Genomic DNA, 12,220 nt, shown 5'->3' on the forward strand with positions numbered 1-12,220 from the left:
CAAAAGAAATCATAAAACCTGTCAACAAAAGCCTGCTCCTCCAGCACATCCCGATCTAACTTCCAGTACCCCCTACCAAAGAGGCAGACTGGAGACCCCACCTGCAGGAGCACCCCGTCGTGATCCGAAAAGAAAACAGGCAACAGCCGCCCAGACAACTTACCCAAAGACCTGGGTACAAAAATATAGTCGAGCCTCCGCTCAACCCCCCTGGAGTTGCGCCATGTAGGACCGGCCATTTTCGGAGTAGTGTGCAGACCACCATCAACCAGACCATGGCAAGCCATTAGCCTGGTAATGGCGCCTGCACTGCTATCCCCCCCTATTCCTAAATCTGTATTAAAATCCCCCCCTATCACTAATTTCCTATTTGTGACACACAGGGGCGTCAGACAGTCCACCATCTCCCTCCTGTCTGCCACCACCTGTGGCCCATACACCACCACTAATCTAAATTTACAATCCCTTATCGTGACATCCACCCCTATAACCCTCCCCTGCATTACCACAAAAGAATCCTCCACTTTTACCTCCCTGTGCCCACACAAAATCCCTACCCCCGATGAGTGCACCCCCCCAATACCCCAAACCGACTCCCCCTTGTCCCACTCCCTCTTAAACCTACTAACATCCCCTCCATCCCTCAGGTGAACCTCCTGTAAAAAACAAAAATCAAACCCCACACCCTCCAAATAACTAAAAACCGCCCTCCTCTTAACAAAATCCCTTAAACCCCTTACATTTAAAGTAACAAAAGTAAAATTAGACTCCATGAAAGAATCAAATAAAAACATGTAATACACTCAAATTCTAAACCCAGACAGAAAAAAACAAAAACAGGAGACTCACCCGATGCTCCCCTGCTCCATATCTACCGGTGAAAACACCATCCGTACTCCCGACATCCCCCCCACTTCCTCCATCTCACCAACCCAGGATGCAGGAATAGTGTTTGGCTCCGGGGTGCCCTGCACCCTGGGTCTACCCCCACAATCCTCCCCCTCCCCAGTGCTGCAGCTGGATTGGAAAAAAATCGGGGAGGCTGAGTCCCCAAACAAAAAACTCCCCACCTCCTCCTGTACCCAGTCCTGAGTCTTGTTAGGTGTGTCCCCACCCAACAGAAGTTGAGGGCCTGGGGAAACCAGCAGCAACCCAGAGGTTTCTCCCACCCCCATCACTCTCTTGGCCATCCCCTCCCTCTCACTGTCGGCCAATCGCACCCTCCTCTTCATTCTCTTCTTTGGTGATGGCGGTAGTGGAGAGATACCACCCTCCCCCCCCACCAGCTCCTCCACCATACCCCTCATCTCTTCCACCAGGGCACTTTCCCCCCAGTCCACTTGCTCTTCCACCGTCTCCTTCTCCAACACTCCTCCCTCGCTTTCTTCTCTCTCATGCTCCTCCACTCGGTTGCCTTCTTCCGCCGCTTTTCCTGGTTCTCCTACTCCCGTGCCTTCCGTTTCCTTCTCTCTTCCATCCGCCGCTTCTTGCTCCTCCTCCTTCCTTGCGGCCTTCCCCTCTGGACCTGTACTCTGGTCATGAGGCTTGCTTCCTTCCCCCCCTCTTCTTCCCCCATCCCCCGCTCCTGCTCCCCCCCCAGCCGCAGACGCATATGACCTCTGACGAGCCGGGCACCCCCGCCACAGGTGTGCTGACGAGCCACACCCGTGGCACGCCTTAGGCTTGTCACAATCCTTCGCCTCGTGTTCCTCAGATCCACAAAATCTGCATTTTCTTGTGCTGCACGAGGCGAATATGTGGCCGTAGGCCATACAGCGCCTGCAAAATGGGGGCTGACGTGTATAAAACAACGTCCCCCTGTCAGCCCCTAGGGAGAACATAGCAGGAGGATGGAGGTAGCCACCATGTCCCTTTGGGTCCTCTCTGAGGAGGGCCTGGAAGCCTCTCCTCCCATTCCAAAACCCAAGGGAGTCTTTGAGGTGCCTTGCTGAGGAGACGTTATCCATGTATCTCCCCAGAAAGGCCCTCACCTCTTCATCCTTAACGTATGGGTTGTAAATGTTGACAGTTACAACCCTAAAGTTATTCTTCGCCAGGCTTGTTATTTCATAGTGGCTCATCGGCCTCTCGCCTCCCACTGCTCTTGCCCTTCTCAGGATATCATCGTGTTTCTCCTCTGTATATAGTGCCACGTCGTATGCTCCCTCCAACGAGTTGCCTTGGAAACAAAACACGTCCTTCACCGTCAGCTTTAGAATCCCCATCAATATTATCCTTCCAAAAGTTTCCCGTCCTAAAGGCTCCAACTCCTTTTCCTTCCAAGCAAAACGAATCGTGTTGGCCAGCCCAATCCCAGGGACCGACCGTGTTGATGTATTTAGCACCATCTCCACAAGGAGAATGGCGCCCCGTTCTCTTCTCTTCTCTTCTCTTCCAAAACAATGAAAAAAGAAAATCCAAAGTGACTGCGCCAATTTTTTTTTTTTTTTAATAAAAAATAATTTATTATCTTCAATACCATTCATTCTTTACAACTCATAATTTTCATACATACTCAAATAATGGTATTTTAATTTAACTAATTTAACTAAACATAAACCCCAAACAAAACCTCAGGGGAGCATCTTCCCTCCCGTCACCCTACAAAATACCTTTCCCTATCTCCCCATCCCTAATCTATCCCCTTACAAATCTAAATGACACCCAGCCCTAAACCCCCCTTCCACCTCTCCCGAGCAGCATGCTGCCCCCACTTCCTCTCCTCCCTCTTCATCCTCCCCCTCAAATCTCCTTCCACCCTCCTCACTATCCCTTCCACCCCCCAATCTCTCCCTGTCTTCACCATGTTCTGCCTGGCTTCCCACAGCCCCCGTTTAAAGAGACTCATGAGAAGCCAGAGCAGAAACCTGTCCCTATCCGTCCCTCTCGCTCTCCCTACACCTCTCTCTAACCTGGCCCACGTCAATACAAAATCCCCCCTTACCAAACCTAACAACACCCGTGCCCTAGACCATACTACTCCGGCAAAGGCACAGTCCCAAAAGACATGGCGCACAGTCTCCTCCCTGCCACAAGAGGATCTTGGACAGGTGGGGGATTGCACCAAACTATACCGGTACATGATGGAACGTACCGGCAAGCACCTATGGAGGCTCAACCAATTCAGGTCCTTGAGCCTGTTGTCCAGACCCCGCGTCTGCACTCCCTCCCAGACCACTTCCGAGATGCCCACTACAGGCACCGGACTCCCTGCCTTTCTGGCCTCCTCGTACAGGTGCCTGTGATCTAAACCTACTCGGGCAACTTCAACCTCAGGGTGCGCACGCAGCCACTTGGCCGCATGACCAAAGTGCCACGGCAGCTGTTCTGCCCGAGGACCCGTGTTAGACCACACCATTATGCTTCTCGCCTGATATGAGAAGAACACCCGCAGGAGGTAACCGGATGGGTGTATCACTGGATGAGCAAGCTCCGTTAACAAGAAAGAAACAAAAATTGTGTCCAGCTTGAGGGGGAAATGTGGTACCCCCCTACCTCCCTCCCCGATGGGACAGATCATGCGCGCCCTGGCGACCCACTCGCACCTGCCACTCCACATGAACTGAAACACAAGCCTCACTAGAGGCCTCCTCAGACAAGCCGGCAATGGGTAGATGTACGCCAAATACAAAAGAGACGGCAACACATCCACCTTTAGGACCAGGACTTTGCCCATAAAAGACAAATACCTAGCCTTCCACATTGCTAGCTTCCTCTGTACCACTGCGATACGCATGTTCCAGTTCAGCGTCGCTGAGCCGGAGGTCTCAAAATGGACCCCGAGAATCCTCAGGGCCCCCTCACAGAGAGATAACCCCCCGGGCACATCCGTTCTACCGCGCCATCTACCGAAAAACTTGACGGAAGACTTTGCATGGTTCAGAACCGCTCCCGACGCTCGGGTGAAATCCCCAAAGATGGCAAGGGACCTTGTCAGGCACGAGTCCTTGCACAGCAGCAAGGAAGTGTCGTCGGCGTACTGCGTCATCTTAACACGCAGCCCACCACTTCCAGGGATCAACAAGCCTTCCACCCCTGTGTCTGCCCTAATGGCAGCCCCCAGAGGCTCCATGTACAGAACGAAGAGGAGAGCCGAGAGTGGGCACCCCTGCCTGACCCCAGACGAGAGGTCAAAAACGTCACCCAAGTGACTATTTACACTAACTCGGCACCCCGCTCCGACATATAATGTACGAATCCATCCTATGAACTTCTCCCCAAATCCTAATCGACCTAACACTCTGAATAAAAAGGATCTATTCACGCGATCAAAGGCTTTCGCCTGATCTAGCGCTGCTACCATTAAAGGCAGTCCTCTATCTTCAACCCAAGCGATAGAGTCCCTGATTAACTGTAGGTTCCATCTAATAGAGCGGCCCTCTACCCCGCACGTCTGATCCTCATGAACGACGTAGGGAAGGGCTGTGCGCAACCGGTCTGCTAAAACCTTTGCAAGTAGCTTGTAATCTACGCACAGCATGGTCAATGGCCGCCAGTTGCCAAGGTCTGTTACTTCCCCCTTCTTATATAAAAGTGACAGCACACCAACAGCCATTGATCCCCCCGGGACCCCCGTCTCAAGGATGGCCTTCAAGACTTCGAGGACCACTGGTCCAAGTATACCCCAAAACTTGAGATAAAACTCAGCCGGCAGCCCATCCATCCCAGGCACCTTCCCTTTTCCCATCCTCCTAAGAGCGCTCTCAACCTCTTCTAGTGAAATCTGGGCCTCCATCACTTCTCTAATGTCCTCCGGCAACCGCCTGGACAAGTGTTCTAAAAACACATTTCCCTGCTCTACATCTATTTCCCTTTCCTTAAATAAACCTTGGAAATGATCAGTTGTCACCCTGACCTTATCCTCTGGTTCTCTAACTATACTACCATTTTCTTCCCTAATGCCATGCATTACCTTCCTACTCTGTCTGGCCCTAACCGACTTAAAGAACATAGCGGAACAAGTCTCATTGTGTTCTAGAAAGCCACTATGCGCACGCTCCAGGAAAGCTCGAGCCTTCCGCTCCTGCAACTCCCTGAGCTGCGCCTTTAGGGTAGCGGATCTCTCCCAGTCAAACGACCCGCCGAGGTTGCCTGCCTCATACTCGAGTTCAATTAACCTTTGGATACGATCCACCTCCCTCCTCTCCTCCCTTTTTTTCCTCTTGCAATACCCTATTATAAAAGCCCTAATCCTCACCTTAACTAATTCCCACCACTCTAACACCCCCTCGCACATGGACCGGAGGCCTTCAAGCCTCCAAAAGAAATCATAAAACCTGTCAACAAAGCCTGCTCCTCCAGCACATCCCGATCTAACTTCCAGTACCCCCTACCAAAGAGGCAGACTGGAGACCCCACCTGCAGGAGCACCCCGTCGTGATCCGAAAAGAAAACAGGCAACAGCCGCCCAGACAACTTACCCAAAGACCTGGGTACAAAAATATAGTCGAGCCTCCGCTCAACCCCCCTGGAGTTGCGCCATGTAGGACCGGCCATTTTCGGAGTAGTGTGCAGACCACCATCAACCAGACCATGGCAAGCCATTAGCCTGGTAATGGCGCCTGCACTGCTATCCCCCCCTATTCCTAAATCTGTATTAAAATCCCCCCCTATCACTAATTTCCTATTTGTGACACACAGGGGCGTCAGACAGTCCACCATCTCCCTCCTGTCTGCCACCACCTGTGGCCCATACACCACCACTAATCTAAATTTACAATCCCTTATCGTGACATCCACCCCTATAACCCTCCCCTGCATTACCACAAAAGAATCCTCCACTTTTACCTCCCTGTGCCCACACAAAATCCCTACCCCCGATGAGTGCACCCCCCCAATACCCCAAACCGACTCCCCCTTGTCCCACTCCCTCTTAAACCTACTAACATCCCCTCCATCCCTCAGGTGAACCTCCTGTAAAAAACAAAATCAAACCCCACACCCTCCAAATAACTAAAAACCGCCCTCCTCTTAACAAAATCCCTTAAACCCCTTACATTTAAAGTAACAAAAGTAAAATTAGACTCCATGAAAGAATCAAATAAAAACATGTAATACACTCAAATTCTAAACCCAGACAGAAAAAAACAAAAACAGGAGACTCACCCGATGCTCCCCTGCTCCATATCTACCGGTGAAAACACCATCCGTACTCCCGACATCCCCCCACTTCCTCCATCTCACCAACCCAGGATGCAGGAATAGTGTTTGGCTCCGGGGTGCCCTGCACCCTGGGTCTACCCCCACAATCCTCCCCCTCCCCAGTGCTGCAGCTGGATTGGAAAAAAATCGGGGAGGCTGAGTCCCCAAACAAAAAACTCCCCACCTCCTCCTGTACCCAGTCCTGAGTCTTGTTAGGTGTGTCCCCACCCAACAGAAGTTGAGGGCCTGGGGAAACCAGCAGCAACCCAGAGGTTTCTCCCACCCCCATCACTCTCTTGGCCATCCCCTCCCTCTCACTGTCGGCCAATCGCACCCTCCTCTTCATTCTCTTCTTTGGTGATGGCGGTAGTGGAGAGATACCACCCTCCCCCCCCACCAGCTCCTCCACCATACCCCTCATCTCTTCCACCAGGGCACTTTCCCCCCAGTCCACTTGCTCTTCCACCGTCTCCTTCTCCAACACTCCTCCCTCGCTTTCTTCTCTCTCATGCTCCTCCACTCGGTTGCCTTCTTCCGCCGCTTTTCCTGGTTCTCCTACTCCCGTGCCTTCCGTTTCCTTCTCTCTTCCATCCGCCGCTTCTTGCTCCTCCTCCTTCCTTGCGGCCTTCCCCTCTGGACCTGTACTCTGGTCATGAGGCTTGCTTCCTTCCCCCCCTCTTCTTCCCCCATCCCCCGCTCCTGCTCCCCCCCCAGCCGCAGACGCATATGACCTCTGACGAGCCGGGCACCCCCGCCACAGGTGTGCTGACGAGCCACACCCGTGGCACGCCTTAGGCTTGTCACAATCCTTCGCCTCGTGTTCCTCAGATCCACAAAATCTGCATTTTCTTGTGCTGCACGAGGCGAATATGTGGCCGTAGGCCATACAGCGCCTGCAAAATGGGGGCTGACGTGTATAAAACAACGTCCCCCTGTCAGCCCCTAGGGAGAACATAGCAGGAGGATGGAGGTAGCCACCATGTCCCTTTGGGTCCTCTCTGAGGAGGGCCTGGAAGCCTCTCCTCCCATTCCAAAACCCAAGGGAGTCTTTGAGGTGCCTTGCTGAGGAGACGTTATCCATGTATCTCCCCAGAAAGGCCCTCACCTCTTCATCCTTAACGTATGGGTTGTAAATGTTGACAGTTACAACCCTAAAGTTATTCTTCGCCAGGCTTGTTATTTCATAGTGGCTCATCGGCCTCTCGCCTCCCACTGCTCTTGCCCTTCTCAGGATATCATCGTGTTTCTCCTCTGTATATAGTGCCACGTCGTATGCTCCCTCCAACGAGTTGCCTTGGAAACAAAACACGTCCTTCACCGTCAGCTTTAGAATCCCCATCAATATTATCCTTCCAAAAGTTTCCCGTCCTAAAGGCTCCAACTCCTTTTCCTTCCAAGCAAAACGAATCGTGTTGGCCAGCCCAATCCCAGGGACCGACCGTGTTGATGTATTTAGCACCATCTCCACAAGGAGAATGGCGCCCCGTTCTCTTCTCTTCTCTTCTCTTCCAAAACAATGAAAAAAGAAAATCCAAAGTGACTGCGCCAATTTTTTTTTTTTTTTTAATAAAAAATAATTTATTATCTTCAATACCATTCATTCTTTACAACTCATAATTTTCATACATACTCAAATAATGGTATTTTAATTTAACTAATTTAACTAAACATAAACCCCAAACAAAACCTCAGGGGAGCATCTTCCCTCCCGTCACCCTACAAAATACCTTTCCCTATCTCCCCATCCCTAATCTATCCCCTTACAAATCTAAATGACACCCAGCCCTAAACCCCCCTTCCACCTCTCCCGAGCAGCATGCTGCCCCCACTTCCTCTCCTCCCTCTTCATCCTCCCCCTCAAATCTCCTTCCACCCTCCTCACTATCCCTTCCACCCCCCAATCTCTCCCTGTCTTCACCATGTTCTGCCTGGCTTCCCACAGCCCCCGTTTAAAGAGACTCATGAGAAGCCAGAGCAGAAACCTGTCCCTATCCGTCCCTCTCGCTCTCCCTACACCTCTCTCTAACCTGGCCCACGTCAATACAAAATCCCCCCTTACCAAACCTAACAACACCCGTGCCCTAGACCATACTACTCCGGCAAAGGCACAGTCCCAAAAGACATGGCGCACAGTCTCCTCCCTGCCACAAGAGGATCTTGGACAGGTGGGGGATTGCACCAAACTATACCGGTACATGATGGAACGTACCGGCAAGCACCTATGGAGGCTCAACCAATTCAGGTCCTTGAGCCTGTTGTCCAGACCCCGCGTCTGCACTCCCTCCCAGACCACTTCCGAGATGCCCACTACAGGCACCGGACTCCCTGCCTTTCTGGCCTCCTCGTACAGGTGCCTGTGATCTAAACCTACTCGGGCAACTTCAACCTCAGGGTGCGCACGCAGCCACTTGGCCGCATGACCAAAGTGCCACGGCAGCTGTTCTGCCCGAGGACCCGTGTTAGACCACACCATTATGCTTCTCGCCTGATATGAGAAGAACACCCGCAGGAGGTAACCGGATGGGTGTATCACTGGATGAGCAAGCTCCGTTAACAAGAAAGAAACAAAAATTGTGTCCAGCTTGAGGGGGAAATGTGGTACCCCCCCTACCTCCCTCCCCGATGGGACAGATCATGCGCGCCCTGGCGACCCACTCGCACCTGCCACTCCACATGAACTGAAACACAAGCCTCACTAGAGGCCTCCTCAGACAAGCCGGCAATGGGTAGATGTACGCCAAATACAAAAGAGACGGCAACACATCCACCTTTAGGACCAGGACTTTGCCCATAAAAGACAAATACCTAGCCTTCCACATTGCTAGCTTCCTCTGTACCACTGCGATACGCATGTTCCAGTTCAGCGTCGCTGAGCCGGAGGTCTCAAAATGGACCCCGAGAATCCTCAGGGCCCCCTCACAGAGAGATAACCCCCCGGGCACATCCGTTCTACCGCGCCATCTACCGAAAAACTTGACGGAAGACTTTGCATGGTTCAGAACCGCTCCCGACGCTCGGGTGAAATCCCCAAAGATGGCAAGGGACCTTGTCAGGCACGAGTCCTTGCACAGCAGCAAGGAAGTGTCGTCGGCGTACTGCGTCATCTTAACACGCAGCCCACCACTTCCAGGGATCAACAAGCCTTCCACCCCTGTGTCTGCCCTAATGGCAGCCCCCAGAGGCTCCATGTACAGAACGAAGAGGAGAGCCGAGAGTGGGCACCCCTGCCTGACCCCAGACGAGAGGTCAAAAACGTCACCCAAGTGACTATTTACACTAACTCGGCACCCCGCTCCGACATATAATGTACGAATCCATCCTATGAACTTCTCCCCAAATCCTAATCGACCTAACACTCTGAATAAAAAGGATCTATTCACGCGATCAAAGGCTTTCGCCTGATCTAGCGCTGCTACCATTAAAGGCAGTCCTCTATCTTCAACCCAAGCGATAGAGTCCCTGATTAACTGTAGGTTCCATCTAATAGAGCGGCCCTCTACCCCGCACGTCTGATCCTCATGAACGACGTAGGGAAGGGCTGTGCGCAACCGGTCTGCTAAAACCTTTGCAAGTAGCTTGTAATCTACGCACAGCATGGTCAATGGCCGCCAGTTGCCAAGGTCTGTTACTTCCCCCTTCTTATATAAAAGTGACAGCACACCAACAGCCATTGATCCCCCCGGGACCCCCGTCTCAAGGATGGCCTTCAAGACTTCGAGGACCACTGGTCCAAGTATACCCCAAAACTTGAGATAAAACTCAGCCGGCAGCCCATCCATCCCAGGCACCTTCCCTTTTCCCATCCTCCTAAGAGCGCTCTCAACCTCTTCTAGTGAAATCTGGGCCTCCATCACTTCTCTAATGTCCTCCGGCAACCGCCTGGACAAGTGTTCTAAAAACACATTTCCCTGCTCTACATCTATTTCCCTTTCCTTAAATAAACCTTGGAAATGATCAGTTGTCACCCTGACCATATCCTCTGGTTCTCTAACTATACTACCATTTTCTTCCCTAATGCCATGCATTACCTTCCTACTCTGTCTGGCCCTAACCGACTTAAAGAACATAGCGGAACAAGTCTCATTGTGTTCTAGAAAGCCACTATGCGCACGCTCCAGGAAAGCTCGAGCCTTCCGCTCCTGCAACTCCCTGAGCTGCGCCTTTAGGGTAGCGGATCTCTCCCAGTCAAACGACCCGCCGAGGTTGCCTGCCTCATACTCGAGTTCAATTAACCTTTGGATACGATCCACCTCCCTCCTCTCCTCCCTTTTTTTCCTCTTGCAATACCCTATTATAAAAGCCCTAATCCTCACCTTAACTAATTCCCACCACTCTAACACCCCCTCGCACATGGACCGGAGGCCTTCAAGCCTCCAAAAGAAATCATAAAACCTGTCAACAAAAGCCTGCTCCTCCAGCACATCCCGATCTAACTTCCAGTACCCCCTACCAAAGAGGCAGACTGGAGACCCCACCTGCAGGAGCACCCCGTCGTGATCCGAAAAGAAAACAGGCAACAGCCGCCCAGACAACTTACCCAAAGACCTGGGTACAAAAATATAGTCGAGCCTCCGCTCAACCCCCCTGGAGTTGCGCCATATTGGACCGGCCATTTTCGGAGTAGTGTGCAGACCACCATCAACCAGACCATGGCAAGCCATTAGCCTGGTAATGGCGCCTGCACTGCTATCCCCCCCTATTCCTAAATCTGTATTAAAATCCCCCCCTATCACTAATTTCCTATTTGTGACACACAGGGGCGTCAGACAGTCCACCATCTCCCTCCTGTCTGCCACCACCTGTGGCCCATACACCACCACTAATCTAAATTTACAATCCCTTATCGTGACATCCACCCCTATAACCCTCCCCTGCATTACCACAAAAGAATCCTCCACTTTTACCTCCCTGTGCCCACACAAAATCCCTACCCCCGATGAGTGCACCCCCCCAATACCCCAAACCGACTCCCCCTTGTCCCACTCCCTCTTAAACCTACTAACATCCCCTCCATCCCTCAGGTGAACCTCCTGTAAAAAACAAAAATCAAACCCCACACCCTCCAAATAACTAAAAACCGCCCTCCTCTTAACAAAATCCCTTAAACCCCTTACATTTAAAGTAACAAAAGTAAAATTAGACCCCATGAAAGAATCAAATAAAAACATGTAATACACTCAAATTCTAAACCCAGACAGAAAAAAACAAAAACAGGAGACTCACCCGATGCTCCCCTGCTCCATATCTACCGGTGAAAACACCATCCGTACTCCCGACATCCCCCCCACTTCCTCCATCTCACCAACCCAGGATGCAGGAATAGTGTTTGGCTCCGGGGTGCCCTGCACCCTGGGTCTACCCCCACAATCCTCCCCCTCCCCAGTGCTGCAGCTGGATTGGAAAAAAATCGGGGAGGCTGAGTCCCCAAACAAAAAACTCCCCACCTCCTCCTGTACCCAGTCCTGAGTCTTGTTAGGTGTGTCCCCACCCAACAGAAGTTGAGGGCCTGGGGAAACCAGCAGCAACCCAGAGGTTTCTCCCACCCCCATCACTCTCTTGGCCATCCCCTCCCTCTCACTGTCGGCCAATCGCACCCTCCTCTTCATTCTCTTCTTTGGTGATGGCGGTAGTGGAGAGATACCACCCTCCCCCCCCACCAGCTCCTCCACCATACCCCTCATCTCTTCCACCAGGGCACTTTCCCCCCAGTCCACTTGCTCTTCCACCGTCTCCTTCTCCAACACTCCTCCCTCGCTTTCTTCTCTCTCATGCTCCTCCACTCGGTTGCCTTCTTCCGCCGCTTTTCCTGGTTCTCCTACTCCCGTGCCTTCCGTTTCCTTCTCTCTTCCATCCGCCGCTTCTTGCTCCTCCTCCTTCCTTGCGGCCTTCCCCTCTGGACCTGTACTCTGGTCATGAGGCTTGCTTCCTTCCCCCCCTCTTCTTCCCCCATCCCCCGCTCCTGCTCCCCCCCCAGCCGCAGACGCATATGACCTCTGACGAGCCGGGCACCCCCGCCACAGGTGTGCTGACGAGCCACACCCGTGGCACGCCTTAGGCTTGTCACAATCCTTCGCCTCGT

The 12,220-nt window shown here is 52.3% G+C and overlaps 1 protein-coding gene across 1 annotated transcript in view; it reads left to right on the plus strand.

Moving 5' to 3' along the window:
* LOC109909415 (short transient receptor potential channel 4-like) overlaps positions 1-12,220 on the plus strand; it is a 50,931-nt gene that overhangs the window by 13,461 nt on the left and 25,250 nt on the right. The window lies entirely within an intron of this gene.

The sequence above is a fragment of the Oncorhynchus kisutch genome, linkage group LG18 (assembly GCF_002021735.2).
Source record: "Oncorhynchus kisutch isolate 150728-3 linkage group LG18, Okis_V2, whole genome shotgun sequence".
NCBI classification, from domain to species: Eukaryota; Metazoa; Chordata; class Actinopteri; order Salmoniformes; family Salmonidae; genus Oncorhynchus; species Oncorhynchus kisutch.